This window comes from Manacus vitellinus, unplaced genomic scaffold, assembly GCF_001715985.3.
Source record: "Manacus vitellinus isolate BGI_N305 unplaced genomic scaffold, ASM171598v3 scaffold_0_pilon, whole genome shotgun sequence".
NCBI classification, from domain to species: domain Eukaryota; kingdom Metazoa; phylum Chordata; class Aves; order Passeriformes; family Pipridae; genus Manacus; species Manacus vitellinus.
In genome coordinates this window covers 36895151-36917168 of record NW_021938789.1, presented here as the reverse complement: position 1 = coordinate 36917168, position 22018 = coordinate 36895151, and positions in this window count along the sequence as shown.

Below are 22018 nucleotides of genomic sequence, written 5' to 3'. Positions count from 1 at the left end.
CTCAAGCCCTAGTGCTGCAACTGCTATAGCTTCTCTTCCTACAGTATCCACAAGTTAAAAATGAAGCACAATAAATGGACATTTAGTCACATCTTTCATGTCAAGACCTCAAACAATACTAAAACAGATTCAAAGCTGTATAAAACTGGGCAACAGAATGACTATTACATTCTTACAGACCAAAATGGGGGATATACAACTCCAAGTAATTAATAAGGAGTCACTAACTGAAGGCATTACTGTACAGCAAGAAAATTAAGTGTTTAGAAAGGAATTTATGGGGACCAAAAGCAATTCTCCTATTTGAATTTGGTCAAAACAATGTATTATTCTGCAGCAAGTGATGGGTGATCTCGGTCACCATCTCAACCCTCCAGCATGAATAGAGGGAGAAGGAAAAAAAAACCAGAACAAATCAAACAACAAAAAGCCCCACAAACAAATACAGAAGGACCATCATGTCACATTCAGAACCAATACAGATAGAAGACTATCACACGGTCTTCAAACACTCTTCATCTGACACTTTGCATTTCTTTGAAAACCTAGGCAAGTAGTAGCTAAATCCAATTTCAACTAAGTTACAAGAACAGAACAGGGTAAATAGCTCAACCTTGTGCTTTCAGCTGCTCACACTTTATTACTAACTGAATGATGCCATGATACTAAAAAAAATATAACTGAAGTGTTACACTGAGAGATTGTCATTAAGTGAAGTCCCCGGCAATATTTTTTGCATCAAGGAAGTAATAAAAAGGTCATCATGATCCTGGAAGATTTCTGCAAGTGCTTCAAGAAAATTGTTAACACTATCTAAAACCTAATATATAGCTACAGGTTGAAGAGTTATAAAAAAATTGCTGGAGTTGGCATTTTCATCAGATAACCCTCTGCAGATAGATTAAGATGGCAAAATTTTAAAGCAAAATGTTTAAATAATTAATGTGTTTCTGAGAAAGCTATGATAAGAAAACAGAATCATATCTAGCCTGAGAAATTAAAAACAATTTTTTTTTTCCACTGTAAGAATGACAATAAGTTATCTGAAGCTATTCAGAGAGTTATTTTCTGGACACAATCTCTGTGAATGTAATATTGCTTATTTGAACTGGTAATTGTAAATAGACATTTACAATTACAATAGGACCCAGAACCAACGTACTAGATTCTCTATTTATAAAGGAATAAAATTCAGAGAAGCTGAGTTACATACAAAAGACTTCAGTTCTGGAACAGAAAGAAATTCCAGAGCCCAAAAATTTTAAAACAAGGGTACCTGCCTTAAAAGCAAAACACAAACATAATTGTCAGAGAATGAAAGTAGATTGAGTTTGATCTTGTTTGCTCAAAGTCATTCTTAAAATCTCTATGATATTATTACTTTTGCCTTACTACTGTCATGTCTATTAAAACAGAACATATGGAACTGCAGAAGAACAGCATCTTAGAAGCAACTCTTCCTATACTGTAGAGAAAGTACTTATTTACATTGCCTAGGTAAAAAGCATCAATACCTTTCATGGAAAAGATCCAAAAAAAATTATATACCAAAGATGGCATCTGATTTTTTGTTTATTTTATTTGTTTATTTTGGGGGGTTTGTTTGTTTTTTAAGACCATCTCTCTTATGGTGTTTCTCTACTGTTTGCTACCAAAGGTAGCAGTAACATAAACAGCTTGGTCCTTTGAGCAAATAATTCCATTAAGTCTATGGAGTGTCCTTTGTTATCAAGTGATCTTAAACAGAAGGACTGATCCGATTTTTGTTTTGTCCAGCCTTCAGGAGCTGCACCCCAGATGACTCCAGATAGATGCAAGATCATACCCTTTAGCCCTTCTCTAACTGTGACAGAAAGCAGATGCTAGTTGAACATCCAAAGCTTGATGTTGACCATAACAACTTATTTCTGCACAAGGTGATTCCAGAGGCTCCAGGGCTGTTTACAGGCAGAAATTACCAAAGCTTTTCTTCCTCCTGTTTTCCCTGTTGATATATAAATGCATATCTAACCATTTCTGAACTATTTCTGATCAAAATCTTTTTGGCAGGTGCAAGCTGCTGACCTCTGTACCCAAAAATCAACCCTTTAACCAGTGTCTGGATCACACGCTTTTCCCTTAGGGCTCTGTTTATTGAAAAAAAAAAAAAATCCCAACCTCCTCTCGGGGAAAAAACAAAACAGTATCAAAACCATGGAATTCATTAAGGCTAAAGCCACTGTTTTTCCAACAGCCACAAAATGGTTCCCCCTGCATTTCAGTTACTTCATTTTCCTTCCCCCATCATCTTACCACAGGAATGCACTTGTTTTCCACTACTCCCTCTTTAACCAAACCACCCACTGACTTTTATAGTCATTTGGTTCATCACGACCAGGAGACAGCCTTCAATCACAAAGTAAGTTGAGCTCAATTGGCCCTTTTTTTGAGAGATGATAATTTAAAACTTCATTAGATATTTTTGTTACTTTCAAAAAAAGCCACTTTTAAGATAAAATACAGGGAGTTAGACCAACTGGCTGCCTATGTATGCAGAAACTCTTGTTTACAGTGCCTATCAGGATACCAATGCAAAGGACACTCAATGCTTATTTCAACAAAACAACCACTGTTAAAATTCAATAAGTAATTAGTTCTCATGAGATTCTGTACACCCAACAAATAACAACTATTTATTTCCACAAAGATTGCCACTCCATGGATTATAAACACAGGCACTCTTAACTGAAAATTAAAAATACTGCTTCCTAGTATGATGTATAACACAAGCTCTAAGCAGAGCTCCTCCACCCATATGAATAATGAAAAGTTATGGGAAGAGGGAAGGAGGAAGCAAGCCTTGGTTGCAATCTTGTTTCTCCTCAGAAACATTTCAGGCATTATGAAATCATTCCCTCCAAAAGTGCCAGGAATAACAAAAAAAACAAAAAAAAAGAAAAATGGCTGTACTGAATCTATCTTGGCACCAAGGTGCCACTGCGCAGTTTGTTACATTCTCTCCTCTTGCTTTAAGGATCAAGTTCCTAGGGGCAGCACAAGCATGTGCCAGAAAAGAAATTATATCAAGAACTTTCAGAGAGACATGATTTTCATGTTGCCATTAAGTTTCAGTTTTTAAGTACTTCAGTCTTGATTTTTAAAAGTATTATCGTTTCCTCTTGTTTAAAGTAATGATAATTATTGGTACAAAGCTGTCTCTTCAAACCACACTTACTGGTTTCTTTTCACTTCCTATGTATGAGCTCTAATTAATGTGAAGTCAGAAAAAAAATGCCACAATATTCATGTTTTTCTCTAAAAAAGTAAACCCCCACTCACTTTGATCACTATGGCTAAAAACATAAATACAAAGCCAATGACTTACCAATATTGCTTTGAAACAAGCAAGCCTCAGGACACAGTAAATGAAGCAGTAGAAGCTTGCCCACCAGTTTAGCTGAATGACAATAAAGATCTACCTTTTCAAACCACCACCAGCATACACACCCTATATTTTGAGGAACAGCACTTCCAAGAGAGGTCTCAGTAATGCTGAGGACTGAGGACAAACCAAGCCATTATACTGCAGTGTTTATGAAAATTTGATTGCTGTCTTTGCTGTTTCCAGCTTCATGTCCTGACTGTTACAGTGAAAAATCTTCCAAACTCCCCTTTTAAATAGCTTTACGTGAAAAAAAAAAAAAAATCAGGTGATATCCATTTAATAGTATGAAACAAGTTCCTTACGCACAACAGTATGAAAAAAATAATTCATCTCATTTGGTAATCATCAAAGATATTACTGTGCTCGAGTCCTTTTATTCATCCTTCTACTACAAAAAGGAAGAAGATACACAGAAAACCAGTTTCTACTAAGCACTGTCACAGCATCTTGTTTTGATGGTTTTCAACATAGACTTACTTTTCACATCTGTCTTTACCTCTCAACATATACCACTTCCTTATGTTTTAATATATTCAGCATTGTTCAATCATCCTGCAAACTATAAAAAAGAGCATTTATCCCTTAGCATAAAGGGAGGATTATGTTTTTTTGTTAAAGTTCTTATCAAAATATTTTAAAGTCTTATTAACAGCACAGATTTTCATATCGTTCCATTAATATTTTATTGTAAATGGGGTAGAAATCCTGCTGTTTCAACATACAGCTTGGATTCCTTAGCTTACTGACTAAAAGAGAACTATAAAAGAAAATAAAGCTCAAAATATGAAAGCATGATCAGTTTTATCTTTCAAATATTATTTTACATAAATAAACTTCATTGCACTTCAACCATTATTAGCTTTGTTTTTTTTCAGATAAGAGGCAATTCAGATGCAGTAAATGATTTTTACAGCTAGACAGGCACACCCATCATAGCAAACATGAATACAATTGCTCAACTTAATTTCACATTTAACGGACATAATCAAAAATCTGAAAAAGAAGTCATTTAGATGTTTCCTTTTCCCAGGCTTTGAATTAAGGACAATAGTTTGATCTTGTAAATGTGCATCATGTAATTTTTTCCCTGTAACTAGATCAAATTGATTCTCAACTTCAGTGGAATTCGTCATACAAGGTCAAGATATTTTGTGTATCTCAGTGAACAACTCCTCAATATATTCTTGCATCTTTTACACCAATCCAAAGTACTGTCAGTGGGGAAGTTGGGGGATTAGAGCTAGTCAGCTAGTAACATGCTATTTATAAGGAAGTATTCATACTTAAAAATAGTAAGCACAATAAATTGCTAGTAGGTAGAATAGCATGCATTACAGAAAGTAGCAAGTTTAGAACTGCTTTTATGTTAAGGATTTAACTAAATCAGGGACAGAAGCTAACTATATGCAATTTGTTATCAAAAATATTAAGTATTTTAAGAAATGTCTTTTAGAGTACACTTTAAGCTTCAAATAACAAATATTGAGGAAAATGATGATGGAAGGGAGGGAATGTAACTGGAAAAACAGCTACTTGTGAGCACAATTATACTTTAAACCCCTATATATTTCAGACTTGATTTTGAAGATCCTGAAGAACAGCTGGGGTATCAGGATTTAGAAGTCAATAGCTAATCTATTCAGTAGCAACATCTGGGTGCACATGCATATCCCAAAACCAGCTGCAGCCACACACTTGAGACATTATACCTCTGTAGAACACATAGCCCAGCGTGCAGCTTGGATGCGGACTATGATCCACATGTACAACAGTCCCTATTGCCTGAAATTAAATGAATTTAAGAACAGCTGACATGTAGAAGAGCAGGGAAGATTCCATTCTTCCCAAACTTAAGAAAATGAAAGTGAAATATAAATACTGTCAAGTTACCTAGCAGTAGTTGATTTTCATATATACATACAAGACTGCTATTTAAAATATACACTATTTATTGAATGCTTTACGACCCGTTTAACATACTGATAACCCACTTTTAATTCAGTCAAAATTATTTTTACTCCAATATTCACCATTGTTGGCCCAAGCCAATTTAAAACAAGAGATTTTTGCTTTCTAACAAACTACACTCTTATCTGAAATGCAAACACTGAATACAAAGTTTACCAAATACTTCCTAAAAGTGAAAAAATCAGAACAAGTCAATCTCACCTATGAACAAACCTCAAGAAACAGAACAAGAACAAACAGACATTAAGCATCCACATACATAAAAATGTCAGAATAAACCACACACCAGTGCACATAATTCAAATAATTAATGACCATCTACTGAGCACCTATTGCTAGAAATAAATGTTGGGCTGTTAAAATTGTCCCTAAGAAAACTAAGCCTCCCTTCTATGACAAAATAGTTTAAACTGTTTCAGAGCCATTAACAAGATTTAGGGGGTTTTTTTGTTTGGGGTTTTTTTTCCCATAATGAGAAAGAGAAATCAGCTTTATGCAAGGGCATTGAACCCACCTGGAAACAGTATTTTTAATGATAACATCATAGAACCTCAAACAATCTCAAAGAGAAGCTAAAGATCCTGTAAAACCATTGGTCACTGTTAAATATACTACAGGCATATCATCGTATTCTTTCCCTAATGTAAGGGACTAACTGTGCCTAATGTAACTATGTTAAAAGCAGTAACAATATGGAAACATTTCACAACTATTCATCAAGTATTATCACTACACAGTACCTCCAAATGAATCTTGACTAATGAGGCCAATCAGTTTTGTAAGATTTTTGCTGATAAGGCAAGCACACGCTTTAGAAACATGTTTATCTTTCTACTTGACAGTTATACAAAACCATCTTTTACCCCACAAGCAATATGATAATTTTGCAAATAAGGTAGATATTTCAGTAACAGAGTTCTCTTTACCATGATGTGGCATTCTTGAGATGTTAGGTAAAACCAAAGATGCTCTCAATGATTTCTCTTGAGATGAAAATTAACAAGCTCAAAAACTCTATGTGAGTCCTGTTTAGACTTAGCCTAGGACATCTACTTTCCCAAACACATGTTACTTCTTGCAGGTGTAACAGGTATAAAATCAAGGTTCCGCATGAAGAAACCAAAAAAAAAAAAAAAAAGGCTGTTCTCAACACTTTATGCCAACCTATATAAAGGATGTTAGGAAGATAGGTAAACATTGCTGAAAGAGTCAACTGTCACAAATTCAATCTCCATTTCAGAAGGAATACCTACAAGGCTGCATTAGCACTACAGATAAGTACTTTGTGACTTCTGATAACAGCAAGTACTATGAGAAATACAGTGAGTGCTTAGAGGAAATTTTTAGAGCATTTCAAGTTTCAAACTCTAGTCTGCCTGTAGATATTCAGTGCACCAGGGGCCTGGGATTTTTGAATGACACAAAGAAGAGAAGGAAAGGCCATCAAGAATCCTTAGCCATATTTTAAAACAGTAGGCAAGGTCATATACAACAGTTTCATCTCCTTTTATAGAAACAATGTTTATTTTGGAGCCATTAGTTGTTAGCTGTCATTTAAAAGGTTTTATGTTGGTAGGTATGAACATCCCTTTGTAACAACAGACTAAGTAGTAAGACATAGAAGCCTTGAGATATTAAGATAGACCACTTCCCAAAACTATATGTTTAAAACACAAATTTCCAATAATATAGATGCAAACCCTTTACACTTGACACTGTATAATGCAACATTCATTTGAATCACTTTCTGAAGGACTTCTTCAAATCCTGTATAATCACATATATACACTTTCCAGGTAACAATTATTATTTTCACAAGCACATTATCAAGTATCTAAAAGATACATCAACAGCTCATTATTTAGCACTGTATGTACAAATAGGCAGTTCTTCCTGTTAATTAGTTAATGCAACTAATTGCAAACTTGTGCTAAGATTATTTTCGCTCTGAATTGATCTACAGATTTTAGTGCATGAAGGGTTATGAAAAGTAGCTGAAATCGCATTGGTAATAGCAGAGCTGAGCAGCCACATCTCATGAGAAGGAAAGCACTCCACAGCAGTTAACACCCATGTCCTTTCCCCAAATGTGAGAAAATTATCCATGCATAAGGTTACATTTACATCAAAGCAAACAAATTACCTACAGAATGCATCTCAACATGCGGAAGGCTTCGTTATCTTATTTTCCACTCCACTTTTTCACTACTTTCTGACAAATGATTAAGTGAGTCACAAGGGCCTTGTGAGTTGACACATCAGAATGTTCAGTGTTCAGCTAGATCCGACATAAGTTTCTGTGACTAGCACAGTTTAACTTGGAGCACAGTCGCTGCTGTTCCGCGCAAACCTATTTATACCAACAGAGCGGAGAGCCAAAACGGTTGCTTTTGTTGCTAATTAGTTCAGGCATGTTTGAATCCAGAAGGGAAACACTTTTAGTTTATTTTTCCTGGGAATGCTACAAAGTTCCACTACAGCTTCACAATGTAACCATGTGGATCAAGGAAGGCCTCTGATTCACTTCGAGAAATATCAAATCATACTACTGAATTGTTCTCCTGTTTCTTGGCTTTATTCTGAATGCTCTGAAATGTTTGAAAACATAGTTTCTGAGAATTTGCCATCTGTAGTGTCAAAGGCATTCATGGCAGAAAAAGAAAATCTTGTTGAGGGCAAAATTCAGTCAAGATGACTGTAAAACCTAATCCACACCTTTGAATTTGGACTGAATATCCATCACTTTAACATCTTGTAAATGATCCAATTTGTTTACATGGCCCTGTAGCTTTTTATGACTTTTCCATAAAGAAGTTATTACATCCATTCCTTTTATTTTGTTTTAGAGCATTTGAATGAGCCCCAGAACCACAAGCAAGTGAAACAGACTCTCTGCAGATGGAATTGGCCTCATATAACTCTCCACTACCGGTAAAATAGCCAGAACAACACTTTGAGTTTGGAAATGCCATACCTTCACATACAGCAAAGAATTTCCTGGGCCATATGTCTTTTTTAATGTTTAACTATTGCATAAAATGAGTGCCGGTTTCCTGTCAATTCAAGGAGGAACATGGAGCCCCTCTCACAGCTCCAATTGTTTGGAACAAGGGTGAAGGCAGTCAGATGGTTACACAGAGAAGTACACTGAGGGAGAAAAAGTAAAAAAAAAAAATAATAAATCGAACATGGATATTCTATCTGCTATCATGCAATAGGTCATTCAGTGAAGCCCCCAAATAATAGTTTCATAAAAGACTGGACAACCGAGTGTTTTGAAAAGACTACAACTAAATATAATGACTGAAACAAGCAATATTATGCACTAGTTCACAAATCAGTATCTTTTCCAGGAAAGCCATTTTCCCACTTCATATGCTTTTAAACAAATAATGCTTAAAAAGAGGCATAGAGAAACTGAGAGCTATGAATTGACGGGGAAGGTGTACTAAGAACATCTCCAAAACCATCTTTCCAGGATAAACCACTCTTTAAACATGACACTCCCCAGTATTTTGCACACCAGATTTTTGTTCACAGAACCTTACAACTTTGCTGATATGTGCCAAACTGAGTAATGGTTTTAAGATGTAGAATATCAAAACTACAAAAAGGGCACCACTCATTTACCCTTTACTGCCTGAACATAGTTTGAAGCCCATTTATCAGATTACAGGGCCAATTCCCTAATTAACTGCAGCATCTAACCTCCTGCCCCCCCACCTTCTTACATGATTTATTGCCAATTCATAATAAGAATATTACAGCAGCAGCAATGCAAAAAGGAATTAAACGTACAGGAAACACAAGGAGCATTGTTTCCTTTTCCCAAGACATTCTTTACTTTTTCTGAGACAGACAGATTTAACATTGCAAGAAAAGCCACATAAGGGCGATAAGGGAATTTAAATCCAGCACTGAAAATTACCACTGCCTATGCCAAACATTTGGTGAAAGCTAGGAAGACCTCCCTTACTTTCCTTTAACAGAACTGTAGTATCATAGGGAACGTAATAGGATAGGTACCCAACCAATAGCTCTATTAATCTAGAAAACCAACCACTAAAAAATTAAAAACAAAGACTTTTAATTCCAGCCACAATACCAATGCTGGCAAGGTGCATGACCAGAGAACCTCGGCCTCCCTGCCTTTACCTTGCTTTAATCAGGACCAGTGGTACCTTCCATTTCATGTCAAGAAATCAGTGTGACAGTGACCAAAGTGAGCCATGCCTACATACTATTTTAATGCAGTTAGTAATCTGTTTTAACTAACTCAAGGAGAAGTTTCAGTGTTTTGGGCTTTCAGGGACTAGAGGAACAGAGGTGCCCTTCACCCTAGAAGAATCTCCTTAAAACATCTGTGTTTATAATGATAACTTGAATGAATTTACCATAAAGTGCAAGATTAATGAATAATTTATGAGTATTAATTCACAAAAAGGCACATTGCCACTGAAAAAAATGTGTTATTGATTATTCCCTTACAACTCTCTCATTTTCACTACTATAAAAGGATGCCACTGCATGGGAAATAACCTTTGAACATTTTCTTATTTCATTTCTGTTTTTGCCTGTATTCTGTTGGATTGCATGGAGGTCAATTCATATTCACTTTCTCCAGCTCCAAACACCTGCATATGAAAATGGACTAAGAAAATAAAATTTTAAAAAAGAAAAAAGCAGTGACTATCACTGTGAAGACCTTCACTGCAGGGTTAACCTGCCTAGACTCAAATTAGCCTAGTGTGAGTATGAACAGCCACACAGTGAAATAATCCAGTGGCTCAAAGAGCTAACTAAACACCTGATGAGTTCTTTTAATTTCAGTTGCAGCCAGCTCACCTGATGATCAGCATAAATAAAAGCCAATTGACATGGGTTGGGGGTGGCACACACTGACAGGACTTCAGAGGCATCCACAGCAGCCTGTGAACCCCAGGCAAATGTACAGTCATGCATATGCAAGGTGAATGCTGAAGTCCAAAACTGTGGGCACACTCAAAAAGGTGGAATATTTGGAATACACTAGGAAACTCAGAAAAAAAGAGACAGCCTTTGCAGGAGACCAGGGAATTGGCTGGGCTCTCTCCTTTTGTTTACATTGATTTTTTTTTTGAGTAGTTCTTATACTCTCTGTATACAAGAATTCTCCCTGAGCATCTAGAGTCCTGCTTTGTGTCACCCAGCCAACCAACTTCTGTGGAAACTGATTAGGTTATGAAAATGTATAGAGCTGTTGTTGTACACATGCTTTGTAAAGATGAGGTATCTTCACATATAAGACTGCTTATATGCTGTAGGATCATGAAATTAAACACAAATAGCCAACTGTAACACGGGAGATATGTTTTTAAAATCTCAGTAGAAGGATGTCAGGACGAGAAGATCAGAAGACAGATGAACCCTAAGGCTAGGATATCTATAGATGGAGCAATGAACAAATTTTTCAGTCATTGCCACCTTAAAATAACATCTTACAATCTAAGAAAACCTCTTGAAAACACCAGCTCATATTTTAGCTTCACAATAACACATTATGAATTTCCACTTACCTACTTGAATAAAAGCATTTCCATTCAAACACAAGCTGCAAAAGTTTTTCCCCAAAAGGGAATGACAGGTCTATGTAAGTTTTAGTATACAATTAATTTCTCAGAAACTCTGAAACAAAGCACTCATACAGACACCTAAGTGCTACTAAAATAACTATGTGCTGTGTGTATCTTTTCTGTTCCGTAACTTTTTCGAAGTCCCACTGTTCTCTGCTAAAAGACGACATACATACAGGTCAATTCCTAAAACACACACCAGGAAGTGTATTCTCCATGGTATGCACTTTGTGACTAAAAAGCAGAGGCATGGCTTTCCGATAAAGCGAAGAACAATCTATAAAGCAATCGAAGAGGTTCATTTCCAGCTAAGGGAAGTAGGCTTGCTCAGCACATCCTCTTTCTAGTAATCAGGAACTGCCAAACATAGCAAAAACCAAAAGCAGCAACAACCCAACAGAAACAAAAAAAACCCAAGACCACTCTGCTATAATGCACAACCACTGCTGTATGATGCAAAAGAGTACCTTGCTATTACATGTTGACTATGTAACAATTAAGACTCAAAGGAGTTGCATAAAGTTATAAGATTAAGACTTTATGTGAAGACAAAGTTCAACATAAGCTCTTTGGCTATATAGCTGTCACTGTCTCAAGGTATGTCCCATGTTTCTTCTTCATTATAAAACTCTATCTGACTGACAGACAAACTAAATAACCCCAAACAACATGATATGAAACTTTAAAGTCTGATTGGCAAACCTAGCAGGAACTAGTTAATGCAAAAACAAGATTTCAGATTAAATTCCATTCAAGATATTTAACAAACATACAAGAAGGTTGGAATGACTACATATTTGGGACAAGTAGCAAATGGTCTGTGCTTTTAAAATCCTACATTTACCTAACAGAAGAAACTCAGAGAAGCTGCAGGACTAAGTAGTCCCAAGCAGCACCTTGCTGAATGGCAGACGATGTGTCAGAAGTCAATTAAAAAGGCAAAAAAACCCAGTTTTAAAAGCTTTCTTCCTCTGCAATTTATTGTATTGTTGAACAACTTCTCTAATTTGCCACAATCTTTTGCTTAAAGTCAAAAGATGATGTGCTGTAATTCATCGCTCTCCAGGAAAAGGGCTTTAAAACATTTCAAAACCAGTCTTGGACTAAATAGAAATAGACTAAACTTGAGAAAAGTTGCATCACTATCAAGTTTTCTTTCAGATGACATGCTTATATTCTATACTTCCTTATCTTCTCAAAATGCAGAAAATTTCTGCTACCCAGCAGTAGTCAACAGGCTGTGCTGGCACTCTTCAATTCAACAAGAGTCAGCAGAAGTGGCAGCCCACCACTATAAACTATGTTCATTTATAAGAGATAATTTTTCAGTCAAATGACTGCATTCAAGCAAAAGCACTGATATTCCCATCTGCAAGGATTCAATGTGCTGCATCACCTGGACATCCCTACCTTTTTCAGGTGTTCGGCCCAAGTTAAAGTAACTTAGTCAGAAACTCTGTTGTGATGCTGTCCCCGCCCTGAAGAAGCTGGAAGCTCCCTTTAGAGACACACAAATCAGAGAATCCTTTAGGTGGTTCTTAGGAAGCATGTCAGGCCATGTACAGGTCAAGGGGATGAGAGAAGTTCCCTATGGCACTTCAGTTACTCACTTAGTTCCAGCTGCATTCACCAGCTTTTCCCAAGGATAGCCTGAGATATGCAAGTCTCAAACTCTGTCTCAAGGGCACCTGTTTGGGGGGTTTTTTGAGCTACATAAATCATGCCCATGATTATGAAGCAGTCAGCTACCAAAATTGATTATTAACAGTTTACATTTATGTGGGGGAAGAAAAAACAAAACAAAAGAAGACAAAAACAAAAAAACCACCCAACACCTTAAAAGAAATTAAGATCTGTGAAAAGACAGATCATGACCAGTACATTACCTGCAGGATTAACGCAAGTGCTTCAGGATTGACAGAAATCAAGTAAGTGCTTTAGTTTTCTAAGATTTACTGCTGTTCATTCATACTTGAAACTAACTGGAGGAAAGTTAGTATTTCTCACTGGCCCTGGTGAGTTGCTAATTGATCTCAGGTTCTTGGCCTTCTGAAGTCAGTCATTCCTACACTTTAAACATACATGCCACATAAGCTATACATGCCATTGCTTATGGCACCAAACGGTAGTTTTTTCTATAGAGACATTCTCATATTTCTCATAGAAAACATAACAGCTGATAGCTTAGCAAAGTTCCTTTAAACATTTTTTGCATATTCTTCTAAACAGCCAAGAGAATAGAATTTAGATTCTCCTGCCATCTCATGTTGTCTCAAACCTATATAAACTAATAACATTGCATAAGTAGGTGCACTCAGACCATCAGGGTTAAATCATTCACATTACTCAATCTACTAACAGATCCCTCAGATGCTGCTGAAACTACAGAAATAAGATGAAGATACTACATCAAAAACAGCCATCAAAAGTAAATGAAAATGAAGCAAGAAATATAACAGAAAGAAGAAATAATTAAACCATCCAGGTAATCAAATTCAATACACAAGAGATTCAGTTTTGTTCTTCAAAAGAAACTGAGCAATCAATTTTTCTTGACTTTTTACTTCAATATGGAAAACTGTTAATAAATAGACCAGACGACCATAAGAGAAATGATAAACCCACCTAAGTATGAAAAACCTTTCAAAGCATAATTTGCTCTTCGATGTGACAAGAACTATAGAAATAAAATCCATCCAGATATATGGGAGCCATCACTACATGCATCATTTACTGCTACTTTGCTTTCCAGAAAAATAGCATAAACTTCTTTGATCCTCCAGAAGAATATTTACTCAGTTGAATAAAATAAAAACATTAAAGATAAATAGGAATTTTTCAAAGAAATCACATAAAATCCCTTACTGTCAAGTAGAGTTACAAATAAAACCTGTTCCTAAAGAAAATATCACTATAACAGAGGAGAGGCAAATCAAAACATGGAGGTAGTTTTAAGTGGTTTTAAACAGAGCTAGGCTTGCCCCACAAGCACCAACACACTGAATTTCCAGGAGGTAACAGCAAAACACTGTGTTCTAAAAATATTTAATTTACAAAGAAATATTTACACTAGGAAATTGCCACCTAATACAACATTCACTATGCAGCAGAAACAAGAGAGGTCCTTATGTCTACTGTTAGCAAATAAATTGAGTTAAATTGTAATTTTGAAGTTAATAATAATTTAGCTAATAGATAAGTAAATACCAGTTATGAAAAAATTAATTCTTAAGCACACACTTACCCTTTGTAATACAAGTAGTGGCACTGAATTAATAACTGGTCACAGACATCTTCAGTATCACCTTGAAGCAATAACTATAGCACCCATGTGTGCAGCTGAGTAACGCTGTAATCCATTCTACTCCAAAATTTCTTGGCCATTTAGCAGTTTTACAAGTTGAGGACAGAATTTTTATTTGTAGACTGCGTAAATAAAAAAAATCTCCCTCTCTCCTGACCAGAGATTATTTGGCATGTGAACAGCAATATCTCATTCTCATACTCCAGGGAGTTTTAACCTGCCTCTAGCTAAAAGCTATACAATCTTTAGATTGCAGCAGAGTGTAAAAATCACTCTAATTAAATCAAGTAAGAACTGGTTTGACCAGTGTTACCGATCCCCCAAATAATGAAAATCAGTTAAAAAAAGTCAGGGGTTGGTACTTAGCTATACCTGAACTTGTTCAATTGCAATAATTACTTTAAGAATTAGCACAACTATAAAGCAAAGCAATACTTCTAAGTATAAATTACCACATAATACAGTTTCAGGGCACTTTTAAAAAAAAAAAAAAATTCTCCCAGCTTTGCATTTGTTCTAAGATGTAGTGACTATCTTAGAGCATGCCAAATTGCATTGCAAACCAGTTGAAGCCTGACCTAAGCCAGCTGTGTTTCTGATATACGTGAACAAAATCTAGTTTGTACTGTCACATACACTTACACCTATTTACATATTACATTTACATATTTACATAAGTTTTGCTTCTATGCTGTATGATCTACCTTTTACACTGTTGTGCTCCAATTGTTGGACCCTGCAGGCCCTTCAGGGCCCAGCTGTGTTATCCTGTAACAAACCTTTTAGAGCAGACTGACAGCATAGCAGGTTTCCTTGCACTCCTGACAAAGTCAAAGCAAAGCAATGACAATACTTTGTGTGTTGATATGCTCCACATGCACACCATGCAAATTTAAGAGAAGGCAGCATAATAGCACAAGACATCACTATAAAATTACCAAGCCCATTTTGTCACAAACTGGTGCCCTTAAGCCTCTAAACACCAGGTAAGATAGGAACGGGCAGAAAGTGAGTGATTTCTCACACAGAGCAGATAATTTCCTGTACTGTGCACAAAGTCTGATTGGTTTCCTGTCAGAATAGCTGGGTCTCTGAGTCTTTTGATCACTTTCCTCTGGCCCTTCACAGTTGCTCTGATTAGAGATTGATCCCCATGCTGCTCTTTGATCAGCAGCTCCGGCAGTCTGCAGGTGCCATTTATCATCACATTAACAGGCCACTGCAGTATTAATCTCCCCCTTCTAAATTTGTAAGTGCAGTGCCTATTCTACCTATTCACAAAGCACTTGAAGAGGTCTCTGAAACTTTGCTTTCTATTACAAGATAAAATGTAGAATACTTTTATCTGGAGAGTCCCAAGTTCAAAGTTGAGAGAATTGAATTAGCCTCAAATCTGCGTTTCTGTTTTATTTACAGTTCAGAATGTTTTGAGAGCTCCCAGATTGGCCTTTTGTGTTGGTTTGTGCCCATGGAGAAAGCTTGGTCTAGATGACATGCAAAGTACTAAATTTTTCAAACACCATCTCTCCCCCCGCCCCCCCCCCCCGGCCCCGTACATTAAACACCAGGGTTTCCATGCATGTATGCTAACAGCCTTAATTTTAGATATTCTACACTAAGTGTGGTTTCATGCAGTATATAACGTTACAGTTTGTAAAATATTCTCTAAAATGACTTCATAATAGCAGATCAAGAGGAAAGGCACTTAAAAATCTGAATAATGTAAATCATATGGAGTTCAGAGGCTAAGCAAATTACACACCCCGAAGCTGCCCTTGCTGTATGAAAGGAGTCTTTCTCCAGTTCAGCGCAGTCCCAGCCCAGGGGAACTTGCATTTGAGAGTTTTCTAAACATTTCAGGTACACTTGAAAGTTGAAAGTAATTCTCATTTCCTATGCAGGATTAGCTCGTTTCCAGCCCGTACAAAATACCACTCATTCACGCACAGACACAACCCCCCCTCCCCGAGAGCATTCAGGGTACAAAGGTGCGCGGGTCGTTGTTGGGTTTGTTTGGGTAGTTTTTTAGCGGGGCGGGGAGGTTGGAGGGGAACGGGACACGTTTTGCACCTCAAATACCTCAGAGGAGGGAGCCTCCGAGCCGCGCGGCCGGGCTTCCCCCGCCCGCCGAGCCGCTGCCCTTTTTACCCCAGCAGCGCTGCCGAGCCGGCGGCAGAGCCCTGGCTTTGCCGCCCCGCTCTGCCCGGCCGCCACCCGCGGGGCCGCGTCCCTCCGCGGCGAGGGGCTGGCCCCGCAAGGCGGCGGAGAGAAAGAGGGAGAGGAGGGGGGAAGGGCAGAGGCTCCGCGCCGCGCCGGCCGGGGCGCCCGCCCCCGCCCTGCCCCGGGCTTGCGCGGCGGGCGGGGGCTGCTGCGGGCTCCTTACCGTTTCTTGCTTCTTTGCGCCGGAAGAAGGCGAACTTTGCTGCTGGAGGTCGGACTTCGGCGACGGCCCCTGCCTCCGGGCCGGCCCCAGGGCAATGTCAGCAGGAACAGGCCCAGGAGGAGCTTGGCCGGCGGGGCGAGGGGCTCCGGCACCAGCAGGCACTGGCGGCGAGGACCGAGGCGGTGGTGGCGTCTCTCAGCAGCGGCCCGGCGCGGGCGATGCGCCGCTGGGGAGAAGGCAGCACTGAGCCTGCTTCTGGCCAGCGGAGAATTGCAGGGTACTTGCCACCTAAATCCCATCCAAAACTTTTTCCTAGAGCTCTTTCTGTGTCTCCAGGTTTTGTTTTCCTTTGCCTTTTTTTTTCTCTCTCTCTCTCTTAAAAAGAAAAAAAAAAAAAAAAAAGGAGGGGGGAAAAAAAAAGGATCAAAGCAAAGTCTGGACCCAGGACCAGCTTCCCAAGGACTAAACAATCCGGTTGCCCGTGGCCGGCGGGGGCCGGAGGGGCCCGGGGGCTGGTGCTTGCAGCCGCGGAGGAGCGCGCACCTGTCAGCGGCACCGGCGAGGGCGGGCGGGGACCGCGCTCGCACACAGCCACCCTCCCCGCCCGCTGCTCAGCGGCCGCGCTGCCAGCCTGCGCCGTGCCTCTGCACTCCCCCCCTTCCTCCCACGCCCGCCGTCCCATCACGGCGAGGGCGGCACCTGGCGCGGCCGTTTACGCCCCGGGAAGTTGTCGGTGGGAAGAAGGAGGCGAGCGGGGGGGCCCTCGCCGCTGCCCCCTCGCTCGTGGCCGAGCGGCGGGCGCAACAGGTGCTGGGGCGGCCTCTGCCCCCGGCGGGGAGGGGAGCGGAGGGGGCCTCCCGCCAACCCCCTCTGCTTCATCCGCCCTCCCTCCTTCTCCCGATGAGGAACCGAGGGCATCGCGGTCCAGAACCAGCTTCTGGGTTTGGTAATTAGAGTGAGGTGAGTTTGTTTACTGGGTTGTTATTATGGCAATTGGGCTCGTGCTTGAAAATTTGATGCTTGGTTAAACATTTCATCTGAAAGATGCCCTTGATACTGCAAATAAAACACGGAGAGGATGTTTTAAAAAAGACTCTGGATGCTTAGTTTTTTCTTTTCTTTTCTTTGTTTTTTTCCCCCTTGTATAGAATTTGCTGTTTTGGTTATCCTGAGCTGGACTTCTAACGTTGACATAAGCAGATGGAAATGCAGGTTCAACTCTTTTTAACTGTCCTTTGCTTGCCGAAATACCATGCAGTACTCCGTGACGTGGTATCCGTAAAGCAGACAGGATTGGATTGCCTTCTGCTGTTTCATCAAAAATCAGAGCCGAGTTTGTGGGAAGGAGTATTCCCCCATTGACGCTGGTGAGGACTAAAAGGAATGATGATGTTCAGCACCCATATAGATCTCCATTAGAGATGGCCTTTGCCAAAGGGTTTGAACTGTGGCTATGTGATGAGTCTGGGTACCAGGGCTGAACACTAACTACATACCAGGAGGCCGAAAGAAGCAGTAGGAAAGACAAATCTTTTTTTCTTGACTGAGAAGTTTTGGGAGAGTTTCTTAATTGTGACTTCAGCCCCCATATCTCTAAGGTGGTTTTGGGGATGGATGGGAAGAGCTATATAACGATGGTATCACTTACTGTCTGTGCAAGATACACAAGAGAGAAACTGAGTCTGCTCTGCCAGAGTCTCGAGCACACACTACATAAATTTCTTATCCTTTGACCTAGCTCTTTCCATTATATAACTGAGCTATTTCTTCGCCTCAGCCAAAGCAACCCTTGAGACAGTGATAAACAACCCCTCTGTTCCTAATAAGTGACATATTTCCAGTAGCAACTGAAAGCTGTCCAGCCAAGTTGGGCTGTCTTCTGAAAAGCAGGCTTGAAACATATCGTAAATAGCAACCCTTCACTTACAGAACATGAAGAAAGAAATGTACTGCACAAAGCAGACTATGTAGTTACTTTTATTATTGTTAGCATTACTATTTCTTCCGTTTCACTGTTATTATTTTTAAATGGAAATAAAAATAACATGTACTATTTCACAGGTCTCCTACCCCGATGATTATAAGCAGTGGGTTTTTAAAATCAAATAAACAAAGTATTACACTGTAGCTTAACCTTCATTGCCTGAGGATTTTGTGGTATTCTTTGTATTTTGGACAACTGACGGCAAGTTCACTCTGAAAAACATGGACATAATGTCTTACACTGCGTACATCAAAAATAAAAAATCCATTGAAAAATCATAAATCTAGGCTGCATAAGGCCGGTGTTTCATCTGGAGATGCTGGACCATGCCCAGAGAAGGGCAGTGGGGCTGGTGAAGAAGCTGAGCACAAGTCTTATGAGGAGAGGCTGAGGGAGTTGGGGTTGTTTAGCCTAGAGGAGGTTCAGGGGGCACCTTATCACTCTCTACAATTACCCAAAAGGAGATTGTAGCAAGGTTGGGGTCAGTCTATTCTCCCAAGTAACAAGCGACAGGGCAAGAAGAAACAGCCTCAAGTTGGGCCAGGGAAGGTTTAGATTTGATATTAAGGAAAAATTCTTCACGAGAAGGATTGGAACAGGCTGTCCAGGGAAGTGGTGGTCACCATTCCTGAAGGTATTTAAAAGACATGTAGATGTGGCACGTGGGGACATGGTTTAGTGGTGAACACGGCAGTGCTGGGTTTGTGGTTGTAGTCAGTGATCTTAGAGATCTTTTTCAACCTAAATAATTCTATGATTCCATGGTCTGGGCTCAGACTTTTCAAGGGAAGATGCAAGAACCCACACAGTGGATGAATATGGAATAACACTGCCTGGGGGGGAAGCTTTAATTCTAAACCTCCTGTAATTAAAGATCAGGGTATATTTCCATTCTTAAGGTTCTGCTTCTTTTCAAACATGCTTTTTTCCCTAATCCCACCCAAAATATCATGTGCAGTAATCTCTATCCTTATAAGTGTCCAATCTTCTCTGAAATTCATGCTAAACTTTTATCACAAGCTATCTATGTTTATTTTTGATGTTATTGCTCTCCAGTTTCATCAGGTATATGTATGTGTTTGAGTTATGAAAACAGATAAATTTAAATTATTTACTTTCTCTACCCTATTCATTTTCTGTATTGCAGCCATACCACATCCTTTCCCAGCTAGGCATTTTTACTGTGGTTGTCACATGAACATCTCTATAACTCTAAGCTTCTCAGAGTCCCATCTAGTTTTGTTGTGTTTTATTTGGGGTGGGACAAACAGAACATGACATTACAAGTGAAGGCCTTATCTAACATCGTACAGTGAATGAAGATAGAATGTTTCATTGTATATAGTATTTCATGTGCATGTCATTTATATGATCTACTCGTGTACTCAGAAGTACTGGCATTAAAAAATATATTCTAAATGGTTAGATAATTGTAACAAACTAATGTATATGTAGTTCAGACCGCTCCTTCCAGTGCACATTGTGTTGCCTACATTGAATTTCACTGGGGACCGTGATGCCAATGCAGCTAAGAGTACTGATGACTCCAGTGCCAAGTACAAATTTCTCTGGATATCATTCTTTTCTATGTACATATTAAATATTTTTAACTACATAAAGCTTTATGTTCATAGCTTTTCTCCATTATTAGAATTGCACTCCAGTTTTTGTCTTTTTTTTATCTGTTATTTTGCCATATCTCAAAATTACTTACTTTACACTCTATAGTCTTTCAAAGACTTTTTTTCCCCAAAGGTTGTTTTATGACTCTGGTTTCTATCATCCTTATTTAGAACTTTTTTTGAAGCAGTATTTCTTGTACTTGAATAAAATTTTAATTATCTGGATTATGCCACAGGAATTTATTGATATTGAGACTTAGCCAACAGAGAAAGCAAAGGAAATTTGTCCTTTAGGACATCAGAGACTTACCGTGATAGTGTATAGACATGGTACTCCTGAGCTATAAATATCCTTGAAATGGAAAGGCTTTCTCTGTGATTATTATTACCTGAAAGAGTTACCATTAAAATATACATTCATCACACAATCTTCAAAACCTTCCCTTAGATCAGCAAATAGAATTTCCCACACCAAAGTCAAAATAAGATGATCACAGTGCCAGCAGAGGTGGATGGTTACATGTGCTCCACCCCTTGTTCCTTCGCCACTTTACAACAACAAAGATTCCCCAGTTACGAGCAAGGTGCATAGGTGTTCACAGACTGCTCTTTATGATTTCTGCTGATGCCAAGACATCCTGACTGACTTCAGGGGGCTCTAAATATCCCAAGCAAGTTCTGCGAGGAGGTGTATTCTTTCCTTTTCCTGTATGCTGTCTTCAGCAAGACTTTTTTTCCCCCTCCGTAAGGTATGCAATGAGATAAGCATTTCTCTCCTGAGAAGCAATAGAGTGAGGAATAGAGTGTTTGGGGGGAAAATAGGAAAAGGCTGAGATATAAACCCATTTTCAGCCGTGGTGTACAACCAAAGGGAAATGCTTCTGGAGATGGGTAGCTCTGCAAATACAGTTACTTCTATCAACTTTAGGTCTCACAAGAGTTAGAGCTAGGCATTTACATACCTTTGCAAGATTAGGACCCACTGTTAAGAAAAGCAGATTGATTCCGTTTTCTCTCCACAGCTTGTTTCACTTCTTAATATGAACAGGAAAAAAAAGGAATTAATACATATGTATTTTTATATTCCCATATATTCCAAATGTACCTGTATAATCCTTGTTAGAGCATATGAAAGGCAAAATAGTATTTTGCAAAACTTAAAATCTAATTTAGAACTAATGAATATCTGCTCATCCAGACACACAGGCAAATGTCTGCTTTTGTGCAAGATGCTCCTGATTTCAGTGTAGTTACGGATTAATTAGTTACTGGTATAGAATTGTTGAGGTTTAAATGCTTATGCTTACATTATGGAATTATTTTTAATTATTAAATTAGTTATTAAATATTTTGTTTGAGCAAAATCTTTTATGGATGAGTGATAAATATGAAAACAGAAATTGTATTAGAAACACCAATAGTCTTTCAGAAAAGCAACAATACAATATTGTGCTCTCATGATCACCGAGCAATAGAAAAACAGGCATTTGTACATGACTCTTATAATCTTACTCATGTGAGGTAAAAAGACTGTATAGAATTGACCAGAAAATCATTCCTGTGTTAGAAAGTACTCCTGTAAATGAGGTAGTGCTAAATTTTAGTGTTTCAGTCTTATTATCCATTCCTTCTGAATTTGTAAGCAAGTTGAAGATTTGTTGTCCCATTTCCATGCTGCATTCAGAAATGTAACGAAGAAAAAGTGTGAAGTCCAGACAGGC